At 38.1% G+C, this 19,259-nt stretch overlaps 1 protein-coding gene across 3 annotated transcripts in view; it reads right to left on the reverse strand.

The window, feature by feature from the left end:
- Eaat2 (Excitatory amino acid transporter 2) overlaps positions 1 to 19,259 on the reverse strand; it is a 153,692-nt gene that overhangs the window by 101,596 nt on the left and 32,837 nt on the right. For 2 of the 3 annotated variants that reach the window (XM_090407515.1, XM_090407517.1), the window contains exon 2: positions 11,263 to 11,331. The gene's annotated coding sequence lies outside the window, so the exon portion shown is untranslated. Of the gene's footprint in view, positions 1 to 11,262; positions 11,332 to 11,635; positions 11,790 to 19,259 lie in introns of those variants that run through there. The other variant, XM_090407516.1, reaches the window with a different exon arrangement.

The raw sequence follows: 19,259 nt of genomic DNA on the forward strand, positions 1-19,259 counted from the left end.
GAGACAGCCACCCAACCAATGCCTGCACAAAGCCGAGGACCACCTCGGCCAAATGTGCAACTGCGGTGGCCCTCATCCTGCGAACTACAAAGGATGTGCTCAGCACCCAAAGAACAGACGGATGCAGGCAGTCAATCAGCCCTCCTCCTACAGTATAAGAACACCAAAGGCCCTGCATCAAAACCGGAGACTTAGCGGCCATAGTCGGAAGCCTCCAATAATAGAGACACCCAAAAGCAAACAAGAAGTTATGCCGAGGTGACCCGTACAAATAGACCAATACCAGAACAAAAACAACCAATAGCACCTAAAAATCTAACAGCTGTTATTACGGCCGCCTCATAGCAAACATGCTACAAGATTTCAGCCTGTCAAACCCTACGGCAACCTCCACTAAAAGATTTCTTCGTGAAACGCAGGTCATCCTCACAGCTCTCATAAATTAATAGTAACAAACTCATTCCAGCATCTCTTCAGATCGTTGCTTGGAATGCGAATTGCCTCAAAAACAAAATTCTGGAACTCTGAAATTTCACATATAGGTATCAACCAGATGTTATATTAATAAGTGAAACTCATTTATGATCCTCGGACAATCCTAAAATAAGGGGTTATCGCCTATATAGAAATGATAGATTACTCTACAGAGGTAGCGGCACTGCCATCTTCATTAAAAATTACATTAAGCATCACTCTGTGAGCAACCCTTCAACCACTAGCCTTTAGATCACAAGCATGGAAGCAGTCACCAGCTCCTCTGGCAGATTGAAAATCTACTCAGCTTACACCCCTCCCCAAAAATCTCTACTACACTCTGACCTAAATGCCATCTTATGCGTCAGAGAGCCCACCATTATAGCCGTTGATCAGAACTCCAAGAACACTGTGTGGAATTGCACAACCACCAACAAGAATGGTTGCATCCTTTCTAATTACTATACAGCATTATATCTATGGATGAACTATCATCCGATCACAAACTACAGCTGGGAAAAACAAGAATACCTGGTCTCCTCCTTCTCACTCCTACATAGCATGGGAAAGACTGTCAACAGCACTCAAGGATTATATTGGACTTGTTCCTCACATATGCACAAAAGAAGAAGTAGAAACTGTAGTTACAAATCTCACACAACAAATTAATTCTGCTATAACGGTAGCTACCTCCTACAAATCTACCCGCAAGCCAGATCGTTTGCCTGAAGACATCATGAACTTGTCATGATCAGAGACAAAAACAGAGCTAGGAAAAGATTCCGTAACACGTGTGCACCACACGATAAAACAGCTCTAAACAGATTAAATGGGGCAGTAAGAGATGCACTCAAAGCTCATAGAGACCAAGTATGGGAAGAAAAGTTATCTTCCATTTCACCTACCGATCACTCCATCTGGGGACTACTGAAAAATATCAAAAACAAAGACAGATCCCTTCCCCCAATATTCTGTGACCAGGGCCCCTTGCTCACACAGATGTAGACAAAGCAGAAACTATAGCAAATAATTTGGAGGATCAATGCAGGCCTTCGTATGAAAACCTTGACTTTGACCACATATATAAGATTTACAACAAGGTCAGACACTCACTCAAACTTCCTGACAGCAGCACTCACCATATTGCACCAACATCACCTGCTGAGATATATGACATTATTAAAAAATTAAAGAACAAAAAAGCTCCTGGGCCAGACGGCATTACTAATCGAGTGATCAAACTTCTGCCCAGAAAAGCAGTAATGCACCTGACCATAATTATAAATGCAATTCTAAGACTTCACTATTTTCCTTCCACCTGGAAACTGGCCGATGTAATTTCTATACATACGCCAAGGATTTTGAGGCAAGGATCCTCACCTGCCTCAAAATAATCGTCCAATCAGTCTCATCTCCAACCTAGGCAAGATTGCGGAGAAGGTCATCCTCTCACGTCTTCAAGCCTCAATAAATGAACTAGACATCCTTTCTAAAGAGCAGTTCGGCTTTCGGCAATACTACTCACCAAATCCACCGGATTGTGGAATACATTACTACCAGCTACAACTGGCGTCAATACACGGCACTTTGGATTGCTACATAAATTTATCTCAGCTGGTATCTCAATGAAATTGACACATTTAGTTAGTTCATATCTGCAAAACATGACCATGCAAGTCAAGATTAACGGCACTACCTCATCTCAGCGACCCATCTTGGCCGGAGTGCCACAGGGATCACTACTGGCTCCATTGCTGTTCTCTGTATACATGTCTGATATCCCGCACAACCCATTGACATCCATCATGGCCCTGCATGCAGATGACACAGCATTATTAGATAGATCTCTCCGACCACATTTCGTTACTAGAAAACTTCAAGAAAACTTTCTAAAATTAGAAATATGGTTCTCCAAATGGAGACTGCAAGTAAATCCCCTAAAACGTTTAGCTATTCTCTTCACAAAAAGGTCGATATCTCCTGTAGGAGACATCTTATTATTCAACACCAAAATTCCCTGGCAGATGGAAACAAATTACTTAGGTGTCGTCCTCGACAAAAAAATAACTTTTAACCAACACATCAAGGCGTTATGTGTTATGTTATTGATGGCTTTGCATGCCTTTGTAAGGTGTTAACATAACACCTTACAAAGACATGCAAAGCCATCGCTCAGATCTACCCCCCTAATAAACAGAAGCAGCAAGCTAAACATCAGAATCAAACGGCTTTTATGCCAGCTGACGATTCGTCCTACAGTTACTTATGCTTCTCCAGCCTGGAGTCACCTCCACTACAAATATTATCAAATTGCAAAGGGTTCAGAACAAATGTTTGAGAATGATCCTAAACGCCCCATGGTTCGTCAGAAATCAACTTCACCGAGATACAAATATTCCTTATGTCTTCTCCTTCCTACAAACTTTAGCTGCAAAGTTTTTTCTAAAGACGTCCACTCATCCCAATGATCAAGTTCAGCAAGCTGTAGCCTATGAGCCTACGGATACATTCAAACACAAAAGACCAAAAGCCATTTTAACTTCCTTCAGTGATGTATAATCTCCATGCCCATTCTGGGCGAGCAAACTGCTCATAATATTTTCCCTCACTGTGACCGTAACAGACAACGGGGAATATGAAAAGCTTTTCGCTTCACCCCTTAAGTCATAAATGTCAATTGTCTATTGTGTTTTGGGGAAATGACGTGAGAATCGACCGTGAGAAGCGGTGATTAATATCCTTGGAGGGTAATGGATGGCAATGCTGTAGACAATGAAGTTCTAACTGAGGCTCGGCTATTGCTATTACCCTCCTGCCATGATCAGAGCTTTAATAACTCAATAACATAACACCTTATCCCTACACTGTCCTCTACAGATAACGCGGAAGATGAAAAGCATTCTTGCTTCGCTCCTTTAAGCCAGTCCTTATAAGGATTGATCGACCGTGAGATGCGGTGATTAATACCCTACCTTGGAGGGTAATTGATGGCAATGTTGTAGTCACTGAAATTCTAACTGAAGCTCGGCTATTGCTGTTACCTCCTGCCATGATAAGAGCTTTAATAACTCAATAACATAACACCTTATCCCTACACTGTCCTCTACAGATAACGGGGAAGATGAAAAGCGTTCTTGCTTCTCCCCTTTAAGCCAGTCCTTATATAAGGACTATTGTGTTTTGGGTTAGTGGATTACGAATTCTCAAAAATGTTCGACTGAGATTTTTTTCGGATTACGGTAGTCGAGAGTTTGGTTTTTTTTTTTTTTTTTTTTTGCAATGATTGAGCTTTTCAAGGTGTCAGGCAGATAAGTAATCTTCAACACAGCGTTCTTGCAGTCATATTTTGTGCAAGGTAAGATTTTATCTCATTGAAACTTTCTCGGGCCCTCTCCTGTTCCCTGCCCAGTGTCTGGCAGTTGTCTTCCAACTTTAAAAAGGAGATTTTCACTATCGGTCTACACTCGGTAGTAGGAAGAGACAAGGCAGGTCCTGTTCCATGCGAAACGCCCTTCAAACTACAGATTAGGCATAATCATGAATACCCCATATGATGACTTAAACTTTAAGGAACTCCTTGCAGTTTTCAAACATGTTGGATACCTCCTTAACTCCAAATGGCCCGGTAGGGTAGAGATCCACCAGATTATTGAAGTCGAATCAGAGGACTACCAACCCCTTGATCCACTTTCCAGCACTTCTCAAGATAGCACCAGGGAGATTATGTCGCCAGCTAACGACCATCTCCTAGTGGACTCAGATGACTCTACAGACTATCAAGTGGTCAGTAGAAAGAAGCGTAAGAAGGAGTCTCCGGCTACAGAACCTGAAACAACAGCGGAAACAGAGGTTCAGCCCAAAGATAGGATAGCAGCGTTGGACACATCGTTACAGCCCGTTTATGGACGAGTTGAAAATTCCATATCATACATTCCAGCTAAAAAGCAAGAAAAACTTAAAAGTAGTCATAAGAGGTCTCATTAGAGGAGATAGCCGCTGACCTCAAGTCACAAGGCTTAAAACCTATAAAAGTTTCGCGCATGTACCGTGCAGACAAACGTCCCATGCCCCTAGTTTTAGTTGAAATTAGTAAAGACCACGGAGAAATTTATGACCTAAAAATTGTCTGCAACCTAGTGATTAAGACAGAGCCTCTCAGAAGGAAGACATCTGCAGGTCAATGCCACTGCTGCCAGAAGTATGGGCATGCGCAGAAGCTTTGTAGAGCAGAGTACCAGTGCGTTAAATGTGGAGGCAATCACATTTAACGCACTTCTCAAAAAAACCAGCACTGCTCCCTCCAAATGCGCAAATTGCGGTGGGCCGCATCCGGCGAATTACAAAGGCTGCTCATTCCATCCATCTAATATGTCTAAAGCTAGAGAAACAGGAGTCCCATCAACTCAGAAGTATGCTACACCTCTTACACCAGAAAACCCTTTGCGAGCTTCTACAAGTAACAGATCGTACGCCTCAGTGGTTTCCTCACACACCAAATCAGCAGAAACTATACCAAGCAGTCAAAACTCCGCTGTGATGCTCTCCGCCACTTCAGGAGAAATGCTAACAGATTTTAGCAAATCAAATCCCAATCAGGCTGATACAAACAGATTTCTTAAAAATACCCAAGTCATATTCTCAATCATTAATGGATAATCCGGCGATCACAATAAATTCCATACAGGTCGCATTTTGGAACGATAATGGGCTCAGTAACAACATTATAGAACTTCAAGAATTTGCTAATCATTTCAAAATTGATATCCTATTAATCAGTGAGACTCATTTACGTCCCTGTGATAATCTCGAGCTGAGGAATTACTCTTTAATCAGAAATGACAGGCCCAATGCCAGAGGTGGAGATACTGCAATCTTTATCAAGAAAAACATCCGCAAGAAACAAACAAACTGGCACAGAAATTCACACCATTAATGCAGGCATTTAAAAAATATATTCAGTGTATAACCCTCCAGGCAAAACTCTGCTATCCTCTGATCTTTCTCAACTGCTTGACACTACGGAAGCAACAATAGTGGCAGGAGATCTAAATTCAAAGCATCCCTTATAGAATAGCAGGTGTGCCAATTACAACGGAAAAATCCTTCACAATTTTGCTAAGCTGAGAAATATTATCATCGCAGGACCGATTGAACCAGCACACTATGGAACACACGGAAGGCCCGATGTATTAGATATAGCTATATTCAAAAACACATCTCATCAATTCCAGCTGCAAGTGGTTAACGACATCATTTCGGACCACAACCCACTACTTCTAAAACGGGGAGAGGATCCGGAACTCATTCCCAGTCAGTCATTTACTAATTTCACAAAATTCAAGGCTAAAATCAACACTATCATAGATTCATTACCAAACATTTCCTCCCGTGAAGAAATTGACACAGCAATCAACAACTTAGAAAGCAAAATTCAAACTGGCTTAGCCGCAGCTGCTTCTATTTCCACCCCAGCTCAAGTAAACCTACTTCCAGAAGAAATCCTTGCTCTAATCAGAAACAAAAACAAAATCAGACGCCGCTTTCATAACACGCTATATCCTCAAGACCGCCAAGAGCTGAATAGAGCATCAAACTTACTTCGTTATGTACTAAAAGACTACAGAAATCAGCAATGGGAAAGAAAACTTTGTTCCCTGAAAGATGAAGATAACTCTTTATGGAAATTGGCAAAAGCTCTCCGTACAGATCGTTCTAATATCCAGCCCATTCAGGGAGAAAGAGGTATAGTTTATAGGGACGATGAAAAGGCAGAAGCTCTCGCTGACGCTCTTCAACTTCAGTGCAGTCCTAATTATGCGCATGCGGATTTGGTCTTCATAAAGAAAATTCACCGTCGAGTCCGTACTGCGTCACGGCAGCCTTGCAGCCGTGAAAATATCTGTCTCACCTCGCCTAAAGAGGTCTACTCAATCATTAGGAAGCTTAACAACAAAAAAGCCCCTGGCCCAGATGAAATAACCAACAAAACAATCAAGGCCCTTCCTCACAAAGCTGTCATGCATTTGGTAGCCATTATAAATGCAATACTCAGATTAAATTATTTTCCAGTCCGATGGAAACAAGCAGACATAATCCTCATCCATAAGCCAGGAAAAGCACCTCAATTATCGCAAAGTGACAGACCCATCAGTCTCCTTAAATGCTTGGGGAAAATTGCGGAAAAAATCATCCTCAATCGACTTCAAGATGTGGTGAACAAAAACAACATAATTCTGAAAGAGCAGTTTGGGTTTCGAACCGGGCACAGTACCGTACAACAAGTTCACAGGTGAATAGAATTCATCACAACTGGATTCAACTGGCGACAACACACAGGAGCTATTTTTCTAGATGTTGCAAAAGCGTTTGATAAGGTTTGGCACAAAGGCCTCATCTATAAGTTGTTTACAGCCAACGTTTCACTATACCTTACCAAACTTATTGACTCCTTTCTAAAAAACCGGAAATTTCAGGTCAAGTTGAGAGGACTCAAATCCTCTTCGAAAAGAATCACTGCAGGTGTTCCTCAAGGCTCGCTGCTCTCTCCGCCGCTTTTTAACATCTCCGTTGCTGACGTCCCTGGCACGACATCAACCACCACAGCTTGCTATGCGGACGACATGGCAATTCTGAGTAGATCTCTCGGACCGAACTTAGCTACGCAGCGCTTAAAAACCGCAGCAACAAACCTAGAAAATTGGCTCAGGAAATGGAGAATATCTGTGAATGCCGACAAAAGTACTGCCATTCTCTTCACAAGACGGAAGACATCCCACTACGGAGAAGTCAACTTTTCAACACAGCCATCCCATGGAAATCCAGCACCAAATATCTAGGTATTCAACTAGATAACCGTCTCAACTTTAATTCTCACATCGATTATGCCTGCAACAAGTCAAACTCTGCAATTATGTAACTTTACTCTCTTCTCAACCGAAGAAGCCGTGTCAGCACCAAAAACAAACTACGAATCTGCAAAGCAATCATTAGACCCACATTGACTTATGGATCACCGACTTGGGTTGGTGATCCATAAGTCAATATGGGTCTACATGGGTCATAAGTCAATATGGGTTACCTCCCCTGGCAACATCAAAAAAGCTACAGGTCATCCAGAACAAATGTCTCCGTATGATATTCAATGCTCCGTGGTTTGTCAGGAATACGCTCCTCCACCGAGACGCTGCCATTCCTGATATTCACATGTTTCTCCGTGATACTGCCATTATACATTTCACCAAAGCAGCTAGTCGTCCCAATCAACTCATTCGAGAGTCATCTAACTACGATGAAAACGATAGATGGAAACACAAGCGTCCGAAAGCGGCTCTGTTCATCGGTACAGACGCTCCCACACTGCCCTAAAATGGGTGAGCCAGGTGCTCGATAAATTCTCATTAATTTAAGCCATTTTTTCATAGAGATGAAGGGATTATAATCCAAGGGATTGGGGCCCATCCAGCCACAAAAGTTATGTCTTTTTGTGTTTTTTGCTAAAATTTATTTTTGTTTGCTTAAAAGTTGCGTCATTAGAATTATGACGTCATTGGTAAGGGTCGTTACTTTTAATGGTGGATTTTATGGCATGATAATACGAAAATGATATATTTTTCAAGCTATACAATCACGTGATTGTCACTTACAGATGCAGAAACTCTAGTGGCTTTAAGTAGATCTCCACATTTTTTTCCCCTGCTGGTGTCTCATTAATCAAACATTTCTAGAGAAACGTTCAGAAAGACTGAATAGGTTTTGTAGAAATACAAACATCGTTCGCAAAGTCTCGTGGACGGATCTTTTTGTCTAGTTCCATCGTGCAAAATAACTAGGCGAATAATGACTGATGAGTTGGGGGCTTTTCATATCGCGTGCAGGTTGGTTTTTGTACCTTGTGCTCTTTCGCACAGCATACATTTATTTCGTGTATTAAAGCAAATTTACAACTAAAAAGAAAAAATAATACTTATATTAATATACATATGAATTAAATCCAAATCTGAGAAATATTTAATCAGTTATGTTGTCCCCGTTGTATTAAAAAAATAATTTTGCGCAAATCTTCATCACAATGACTCTCGTTTAATGTAAAAACGAACAAACAGTAGCACATCATGCAGCAGAAACCTTGTTTACCGTGTCTCTCGATGCTCTTCACCAAAAAGCTAAATAAATAAATAAATAAACACAGTGGGACGCACAAATGGCAACAAGCCTGTGCAGAGAAGTACGAACGTGTAAAATGGAGCAACGCGAACTCAGCGGAATCAAGAGTTCCCCCCCCCCCCCATCACCAGCGGGGTTAGCGAACGATAAATTAGGGAAAGTTACTTCCTATTATTATACAATAATACTAATACAGACTGTTATCAGAGGGAAGATGCAGTGGATGGGATGCATCCGAAACGGCCGAACTCTTAAGACCTCCAGAAGCTTGTTTTGGGATTTGGATATATCAACTGATACTAATTTATTTTCTTTTATGAAAAATAAAAAATAAAAAAATATTAAAAAGTATAGTTACAGTTTTTAAAATAAATTCAGTTTACAATTTATTTATCTTTCATTTTTATTTATTTTAATAATATTTTAACTGGCTTCTCATCGTACCAACTTTGTTTATTCTATCATCTATTTCCAGATTTCACTTGCTATCATCAAAAACAAAAAGGGACTAAATAGATAAAATGCTTTATTTTGTTTTATAGGTTACTCATTCATGATAGAACTGAAGTTTTCCACGTGTCTGCCAATTTTGTGTCTTTTTACTGCTGATTTCCATATCACATTTGCTGCAGCTCTGATTCAATTTAGTTGGAGAATTCTGTGGACCTACACTGGATTTATTTAAAAGTACATCATCTGCATAAATCAAAGAGGTGAGAATGAACAAATTAAAGAGCTAAAAGATAATCAGCGAACCCTGCTCTGGAAACCAAATATAGCTCTTTTATGCCAATTCCGACCTCGACCAAACCGAATGGGTAATTTCACACCACGAGATGAAAACCATGTAATATGTAACTAGCCCGTGTTGAGCATAACATTCTAAACATATAACTTGTAAATAAATATTTTCTGAATTTATTTTCCATCTTGTATTTATTTTATAATCTCGATCAAAGAGCGTCACGAATATGACATAAAAAATTCACGTATTCGCTGTTCTTTTTAATACTTGTTGCGCAACAGCGTCTAAAAATTCATTCACTTGCCCTGCGATTTAGCGTGTTGTATTTTCAAGAATGAATACGAAGATATTTTTTTCAGAAATATGAGAATCTGAAAGATGAAAAAGAACATTTTTCCTTTTCTATTGTTCGAATCCTCACAATTCAATCAGAATATATTTTATCTTCAAGCATCGGTAATAATAATAATAATAATAATAATAATAATAATAAAACCGCGATGCTCAATTAATAGCACACCAGAGGGAGACTCTGTAGACCGTTATTATAGTCAAGTTTAACTACTAAGCAGTATGTTAACAATTTCGGACAGTACTTTATACGATTAGGGTCGGAAGTCAACTAATATTATACACATTCGGGAAGAACAGGAGAGAGAGAGAGGGAAGATCTTTATTATTCTTCCTTTCTTTGCCCAAAGAAGCGGGGGAGGGCTGGGGGGAATAAAGAAAAAAAAAGCCTTGAATCTGTATCAATTCATCACCCATTTTGGCATTAGCAGTGACCTTGCTCATTACTTGTTTGCGAAAAGGAAGAAGGGGAGAGCAATTTGGATATCATCCAAAAAAACCTGTAATTAGAGGGTAAAAGAGTAAATATTGTAGCCCAATCTCAAGCTTAGTTTACAATAGCATATTTATTTATTCAGAGCGATATCGCATTTGATTCCTTATTCAAACTTTATTGTATGCGTGAAATTACGTATAATCCCCACATATTGCACGTCCATAATAATGACACCACAATAATAATAATACAAAGAGATCTATTGCCGGCATAGAATATACTGCATAGAATATACAGTATATTCTATGCTGCGTTGACCGTAGCATAGAATATACTGCTACGGTCCACGCAGCATTTTCTGTTGACCAAAATGATAATTATAAGTTAACTCCGAACCAATCATATCCATTGCAAAGTAAACACACACACACACACACACAACTGTGTTGACTGAATAGTGCATGCTGTTCAAATAATTAAGGTTTAAAAATAGGCCTATTATCTAAGCCACCAAGCAGCCTAATATAAAGCTTCACGAAATGAAAGACTTCTTTCGAAATAAGCTGGTAAACAGGCGGTGCTGTTATTTCCCAAACCACGGCTCTGGTCTACAACTTGGCTTCTCTATTTCCGTGGAAACGCGTAGTCATGGGAACGGTTGCTGGAGGTGCACATGAAACTGGAGATATTGCACGCGTGACTTGAAGATTTTGGCTTCAACTTCGGGCTTGTTGCTTAATTTCTGTAGGACGTCATTTTCCCTTCCAACTTGGCAGCTAGCAATGGTAGATCATTATGACGACTTAGAAGCGATAGAAAATAATTTTAACTCCCCCCCCCCCGAATTAATATGAACATTTTTCAATTGCCAAGACAACCTCGGTACACAAGCAGTCGAGATGTGTCTACAAGTATTCCCACCATTGCAATTCTATTTAGAGAGAAGTCCCAAAAGTTCGCTTCACCTTTTTAAACATTCTTTTTTTTTTTTCTTGATCTTATTCACTTCCTTTGCCAAATAAATTGAAATAATAAATAAATAATAAAATATATTTTGTTGTTGTCAGTTTTACCATTTAATAAAATTACTTACTTGTCAAAAAGTATCCTGAGAATTTTTTTTCTTGCAAACCCTTTCTACTAGTTAGAACTGAAACGATTTCTTGAAAAAAAAAAAAATAGAGAGAAAATATTGTTATGGATAATTGTAATATTATATATATATATAATATATTTCACATCAAACAAACATTTTAAAAATTAATATATATAATAAAATTCAATAACATTAAATTTTATCAAAAAATAATAATATCGCAACCATGAAATTCACCCTTCGTTTATTAACTGATTCTGAAACATTTTAATATGTTACGTTAAAAACATATTATTCATTAATAAAATGATATAAATAATCAAAATTAATAAAATGGTATAAATTCACGGTTTATATTAAGTTTACTTACCGACCACTTTAGTTATATGAATATTACATAACACTTGGCTGCGTAGGCGAATCCAAAATTAATTTCTTCGTTACTAAACGAGCTGAATATTTATTTAAGAGGGTAGTTTGCAATGCAACTAAAACAGAAAAATTAGACATAATTGCCATAAGCAATATTTTAATTAAATATAATTTATTGCGCATATAAATGTAATGGCCTGCAAAACACCCGGGAGAAAAAAATAACATTCCAGCCATTCCACTGAGATCTCGTTGTTTCAATTCCCAGTTGCAACATCGCGTGCCATGCAACGCGAGCTCGCTTGAGCGAAGTTCAGGTCAGTAGAACAAGCTCCTGACAACCATAAAGAGTGTATTTATTCTAGTAACGGAAATAATATTTGCATATTAAAATTCAAAAGGAATTAAAGGGAGAAAAGATTTCTCAAAAAAATCGAAGAAAGACTTGACAAACTACAGGTGGGTAACTGAAATTCGTCTTTTTAAGAATTTAACTTTTGATTTTTCATTTATTTATCGATCATAATTCAAAGCATAATATACATGAATTGCCACGAATAATATTTTTTTATTATTAATTATTTTATTCTTTTTTCTGAGGATTATTATGAGTTATGAGTTCGCATTTTGAACCCCTCCGTGACTTGTGGGCCACCCTGTATATTCAAAATTGCTTCATCTACTTTTTAAATGGCTATTAATTAAATAACAGTGATGTTTAACTCATTGATGAGCGAACTACAGTGGCAATATGTCTCACAGTTCAAAAAAAATTGTAATCTTTTCTTCATTGAATATTTCATCTCACTTGGCTTATTATTTAATACAAGGGAACGTACATCAATGCACTTTTTTTTATCTGTTATTTCTATCATAGATTACTTAGTTATTCCTATAAATTACTAAATTGTTGTGCAATAATTTACTATTAGTACATATAAATGGTGGTAATATTTAAATAATGTCGTAATTTAAATGTTACAACCAAGAGCCATTTTATTCCTTATTTGGAAAGAATTTAAATAAAATATATTATAAACTATAATATACTACTTAAAAATAATTAGAAAATAGCAGTTAAAAAACATTTCCAGAGTTTTTAAAATTTAGTAATAAACCCTTTAATTTTTTGTATATGAAAATTATGAAATAAGTCAAGGATGTAGTTTTGTATGAATTCATAATAACATAATAATATATGAATTCATAATATGTGGCAAAACCCGTATGGTCTACTGTGCATATTATAAGCTGGAGGTGTAGCCTATGACTCCATCTCGGGTTTAACTGTTACAGAATTTCATTTTTTCAGTCTTCTGAGGATCAAATGATCGCACTACATATTTGAAGCAGCTCATCTTATTTCAATAACAACAACCAAAAGAAATCTTATGTTACCAACAGCCTCTTTAAGTTTCCAAACCCCCCAAGAGATATGCTGTTTCAGCGACATAGCGAAAAGAGCCTTCTTGTTTAGTTTAGTGTGTGTGTAGCATCTCTGCCGGTTGACGCAAGTAATATTAAGGTTCTGCGGAACGAAGCGTGGAGGATTTTTGTGAAGTACTGTTTCCCCTTTATAACACTCTGATACAGCTTACGGCTTCGAGTGCTGTAATTTGCTCTTCACACGAACCACGAGTGGCGATGGTGTTCGCGCTAGTGCTGGATCCTAATCTCTAACACCTTGACTAAAGCAACCACTTGATTCCCCCCCCCCATCTTCTCAGAAGGGAATGAATAGTCCGTCTTTTAAAAGGAATGCATGCGTGTGGACAGGAAAGGTGATAAAGATTTTGAAAAGGTTTCTGCTAATCTCGAACAGATTCCACAATAATGTTGGTTCGCGTGCATCTCATTTCGTAGCATTCTCGCAATGGATATTTCTCGCAGAAAAGTGGGGGGCGTAACCCTGCTTTCAGTAACCCTCGCTGTTGGCAGAAAGTTTCTGTTTGCATATTTCTTTTTTTTTTTTTTTTTCTGATGACGCATCTATTTCCTTGGTTTTTCTCGAGTTCAGATCTCGTCTGCCACAGACGGAATCTGAATGCCATGCAACTCAGATTCTTCCACCCCAACCCACCCAAACAAACCGGCTTGAGAATACAGACAACTGGCAATCGTAATGCATTTAGTTCTCATAACCTTAGCTGCCGCGATAACAGTTCTAAACAAGTTAACACCGCTGATTGTTTATTTAGTTGCTACCACAAACTGGTCAACATAAATATGACCTCCGTCAATCAGTTCACAGTACAATATAAAGTGGTCGATGAAGGCCAAGAAGTCACGATTGAGTTGAATATACAAAGGTAGGAAACGGAAATGGTTGGAAGAGCATATCCCGTATTTCGTGGGAACTCTATTAATAGGCCTTGTTGTTTAAATAGTGATAGTAATGCCCTTGCAAGTAGAATTGGAAATGGAACAGTGTGGTTATATGACGTGCCTCACCCCGCCTTCTTCAACATTGCCTTGTTTAAGATTCTACAAGACGTGTATCGAAGTATAGTTCGGTTTTCCAAAATAAACTACTCCTTATCTCTGTTGTAAAAATTAATAAATAAATCTTCAGATATTTTGGTTTTCAACATTTTTACTGCGTGTATACTATCTATCGTCCTGCAGCTACTGGAGACTATAACAGAACAGTGAGAACGCAATACCTATTCACATCCTTTTACTTAGTGTATTATCTTGAACTTAAAATTGATTGTTGATGTGAATGTTGTGGGTATAGATGACAGCGGCATTAATGCATAAAAGAAAGGTCAAGTTCCGGAGCTCCCCACTTCAAAACATCGCGAATCAGTAAAATTATACAGATGAAAAATATTTTTAAATAAAAGAATATTGTAATACAGAAAACCCATAAGAGAAGGGGATCCGAAAATCCTAAAGAGAGAATCCTAAACACCTCAGATGAGAACTTGAGGATTTTTTTAAAATAAATTATTCTCCAGATAAAATGCTTTTTACATTTAAGTGATGATCTAAATTTAAGCCTTCCTGCAAACCGACAGTTATTTTATAATATAATAACTGTTTTACTTATTTTTGCACAAATTTACTTGCAGAAGAAAAAAAAAATGTCTGAAAACTTCAAAAATAAAATTACTAAAAGAGCATCTAGTGCATTAAGAGACTTCGCAATGAATTTGATCCATTCAAAATAAACACAAGTGAGGTCTGCTTGATGCAACTGATCGCGACCACTTAGCATCTGAAGGTTAGAATTTGAAAAGATGTGCAGCGGCAAACCTCAAATAGTTTTGGCAGGATGGAAAAATAAAAGCGTTTCTTAATTATTACTTCCGAAAAATATCAAATGGGAAAAAAATATACCTGAAATTATATTATTCGTAAAAGTGTAGATATTGCTTTGTCGAATTTATTTAAAATGATTATTCATTCGTTTCTTTAGTTGAGCTCATATCAGCAAGGGTCCGCGCGGTTAGCCGAGTGGCTTTGCGCTTCGCAACCCTATGCCTGAGGAAGGAGTGTCCTGGGTTCGATTCCCGTCGCCGACGTGAGGAGCTTAAGGATCTTCCTTAGCCAAGTTAGCCGGTCTTGGGCAGCAAGGTTTTTTCCCCTCCAGTTTATCTGGGTTTTTTCAGGCAAACCGGCCCATGAACACACGCCTCTACAGTCATAGGATACCTCCAGGAATAAGGAGTAACCGACCTATTCCGTAGGATTTCGGTTCCGAATGTCTACACGGTAAAATGCGTAGGTCTATGCCTGAGCGTAAATTAGGAGGATCAGCAAGGATGTTCAAGCATAAACAGTCCGCATCAAGAACCTATTAGTTGGAGAACAGATAAGTTGTTCACTCGGTCAATCAGGCAGGCGATGACCTCTCATTATATTATAGATTCTTGTATAAACTTCTTCATTACGTGATTAGATTATTACACTATTATATATATGATCAGGTGATTACATACATTGGATTATTTTATACATAACTGATTGGATTATATTAATAATGTAATCTGATTTTAATGAATGTCTTATTTACCAAATCAGATATTGTCTCATTATGTGAATAGATGATATAGATAATGTCGATGTGAATAGATAATGTCGAAAAATATTAATGTAATGTTAATTATTACGTGACATCCAAGGAAAGGACTTATTGCTGAAAGGCACTTCCCCTCCCTTCTACACTACTTTATCCACAATTTACATATTCCACCATCCGTATCACGCCATCTGCCGCCCATTAATACACTACATAAATCCCATCTACACACTACGCCCATTTGTTGTCATTGAAAGTATTTTCTTCGTTAATTACGTATGTCTTCTGGGCAGATTTGCCTGTAAGTTATTAATATATGATCGCACTGTATTATATTAATAATCGCAGCTGATCATTATTATTATTAAGAGAGACCTCCAGGGAGTCAGACACTCATCGAAGTAGGCCACATGCTACACACACACACACACACACACACACATACACACCAGCTATCATACTTATTCTTGAATTCATTCACACTGTTTGCACTCACAACGTCCAATGGCAATCCATTCCAATCACGCACCACCCTCTGAGAGAAAAATCTAGCCCTCACACCCTTCTTGGCGGCCTTCATTCTCAGCTTCCAAGGATGCCCTCTCGTTCTTTCCGCATTCTTCATAAATTTAAAAATTCCATCAACTGAAATCCTGTGTGACCCTTTTAGAACTTTGTAAGTCTCAATCATATCACTCTTCTTTCTCCTGTTTGCTAGTGTCTGCGGTCTACAAATTCTCAATCAGTCTTCATGATCCTGATTGTATTTTTAACACTCTCCAATATATCAAAATCACAACGGGATCCAGGAGACCAGACCTACGCGCAATAGTCCAAATGAGGTCTTATCAAGGCCTTGTAAAGAGTCAAAATAACATTCTTATCTTTACATGTCAACGATCGTTTCAGCATTGCAATTATCTTTAGAGTTGTATTTGCAATCTTTTCTACATGGCCCCTGAACTTCAACTTTCTATCTATTAGCACTCCAAGATCCCTAGCCTCATCAGCTTCTTCTGGCCTAATCCCACAAACATAACAACGACATTGGATATCTAATCACGCCGAAGTGAATGATTTTACATTTACTCCCATTGAACTGGCATCCATTTCCCCATGCCTACAATTCCAGCCTATTCAAATCATTCTGCAAGTACTGCATATCAGCGGCATTCCTGATCACCCTGCCTATCTTTGCATCATCATACTATGCAAGGTCTGGCATTAGTATGCCTCGGCAAATATTCCAAACAAGTGATAAACTTTTATCACTCTAAATTCTTTTATTGAAGAATTTAAATTTTATTAGAATTTAATTTAGAATTTATTGAAGAATTTTATCCAAGTAGTGTTGCAGCTTAATTTATTGAAGTAAATTACGCTCTAATATGGTTAGTTTAGGAATTTGATGGTGAAGGAGCCCAACTTGTTCTGCCTAGAGCCTGATATTTTCTTGTATACTTCTGAAATCAATGACTGTGTGTGAGTGACTGAGAGAGAGAGAGAGAAATCAGCGTCAAAAGTCTCAAGATTAACAAGTCGATGCCATATCGACTAGTCATCGTGTGAAATAGTATGCAACAAGCTGCTCATCTACGTCATCACATGTGTTGTGGTATCGCAATAAAATGCTTAAAACAAAAGAATCCCACCGCAATCAATGCACGAAATATGGGAAACAAAGTAATTAATTCACAGAGCTCCAAACAGGCATGTAATTGGCTCGTATTTGGTAAAAATGCCAGTAAGGACCTGTTATGAAAATTGGCCGCTTCACTTCTGAAAGAATGGCTAATCAACAACAACAAAAAAAAGAATGCAAACAATAATTATCATAAAATGTTTTACCAAGAACTATCACGAGACAAAGAAAACAAACGCACAGATAAACGTTCAAAATTCATTCGCTGCGTTGAATACAAACGAGGAAGGATGACTCGACAACTTCCTGAAGTCCGTGATCACACGGTAGGTCGTAGCGATCAAATATAAACAGGTTCTACTTCTGCAGCCCCCCCCCCCCTTTTTATGAGATCCGAATACCTTCGCCAGCTGATGCCACACGGACCAGTTCAAGATGTGGCCTCGAGGCCCAGCGTGTAAGAGTCATAATAACAGGTATCGGCACCTGAAGCGAGCACAGTTCCTCCCTCGAATCGGGTAACACACAAGAAGGTTGTCTTCTATTAACAGCTAAGTACGGCTGTGTGGAAGAACAGTTTCCCTTTCAATTTTTTCAAATTCAAATAATTTTAGTTAATAATTAAATTAAAAAAAATAACGTTAATAATAATTATTAACGTTTTTTTTCTTTTACATTTATTTGAATAATTTCAACATACGTTATAGAACAGCTGAGTCATCAAATTTTGTAAGAAAATTTTCACAATAAACATCGAAGTCGGGCTTTAGACAACATGACACTCCTCCAGAACACATACATCGAGAAAAGAAACCCTCTTTCGAGATTCTTCTTATATGACCCCTCCCTCCCTCCTTTCATCAAGTTTTATTCTCATCAGTGACCTACTTTTCTCAGGTCATTTGGCGATCGTTTTAAACTGCGATGTATATTGAATTACTGTGTGCTTGGTCACTCAAGGTTCCGAACTACTGCATGAGTCGCCTGTTTATGAAGCCTTCCTATAAGCAGAACTTGTTAAACAGGATGCTGTATTTCCACTATTGTAATTTAGAAGTTTTGTTTTAGATCTAACAATTTTTAAACGCAAAATTTTGAAGAAAATAAAGAAACGTTTACCTCAGATTTGAATATCTGTACATTGGGCTGATTTAGGTTGGTACGTTTATATCAAAACAGAATGCCTATCCAGAATACGTGAGCAACTTATATTACGCTCATCTAATGCTAAATTTAATAATATATTAATTTTCTAATTACCTCAATACTAATTTAATATTCCTAAATTTAATATTTGATATTACGCACCCTAATACTAATCTAATACTTATTAAGTAGCCGAAATTCTTGTTTCCATTGAGACATCATCTTTCAGTAGGTAAATGTAAGTGCTTTTGCAATTGCAAAATTGCAAGCCAGCACGACAAGTCAAAGTTATGTTACTATCAGTTTTTTTTTTTCGAACACTCTTTTCTGGAAGAATTTGAAAATCCTTATATTTGTTCCGAGGCTATATACGTTGTACCAAAATAAATATTGGGAAAGCACTATATTTTAGAGAAGAATCCGATGGCGTGTGAACCCTCCTTTGTCCCTGATCATGCTTTCAATCCCAAGTGGACTCTTCAGAAGTTTATGATGAGTCGACAATAATATGACCCGTTCTTCTTTCATCATGAACAGTCGTTCATGTATCATTTTGCTGGATGCACTGGCATGGAAGCACACGAAGTGTGCTTGCATGCCAGTGCATCCAGCAAAATGATACATGAACGACTTACTGACATAGTACGATAGGGTACTTAACTGACATAGTGCTATAGGGTACGATTTGTGACATAGATGGCAGTAAAACTTGAGGAGTTTTACTGCCATCTATGTCAGTAAAATCGTACCCTATCGTACTTGACATAATGCATTCGGTAAAACTGTCACAGTGTAGGAAGTATTGTGGTA

The sequence above is a fragment of the Typopeltis vanoorti genome, chromosome 17 (genome assembly GCF_054136105.1).
Source record: "Typopeltis vanoorti isolate ZY-2024b chromosome 17, IOZ_Tvanoo_1.0, whole genome shotgun sequence".
Lineage (NCBI taxonomy): Eukaryota > Metazoa > Arthropoda > Arachnida > Uropygi > Thelyphonidae > Typopeltis > Typopeltis vanoorti.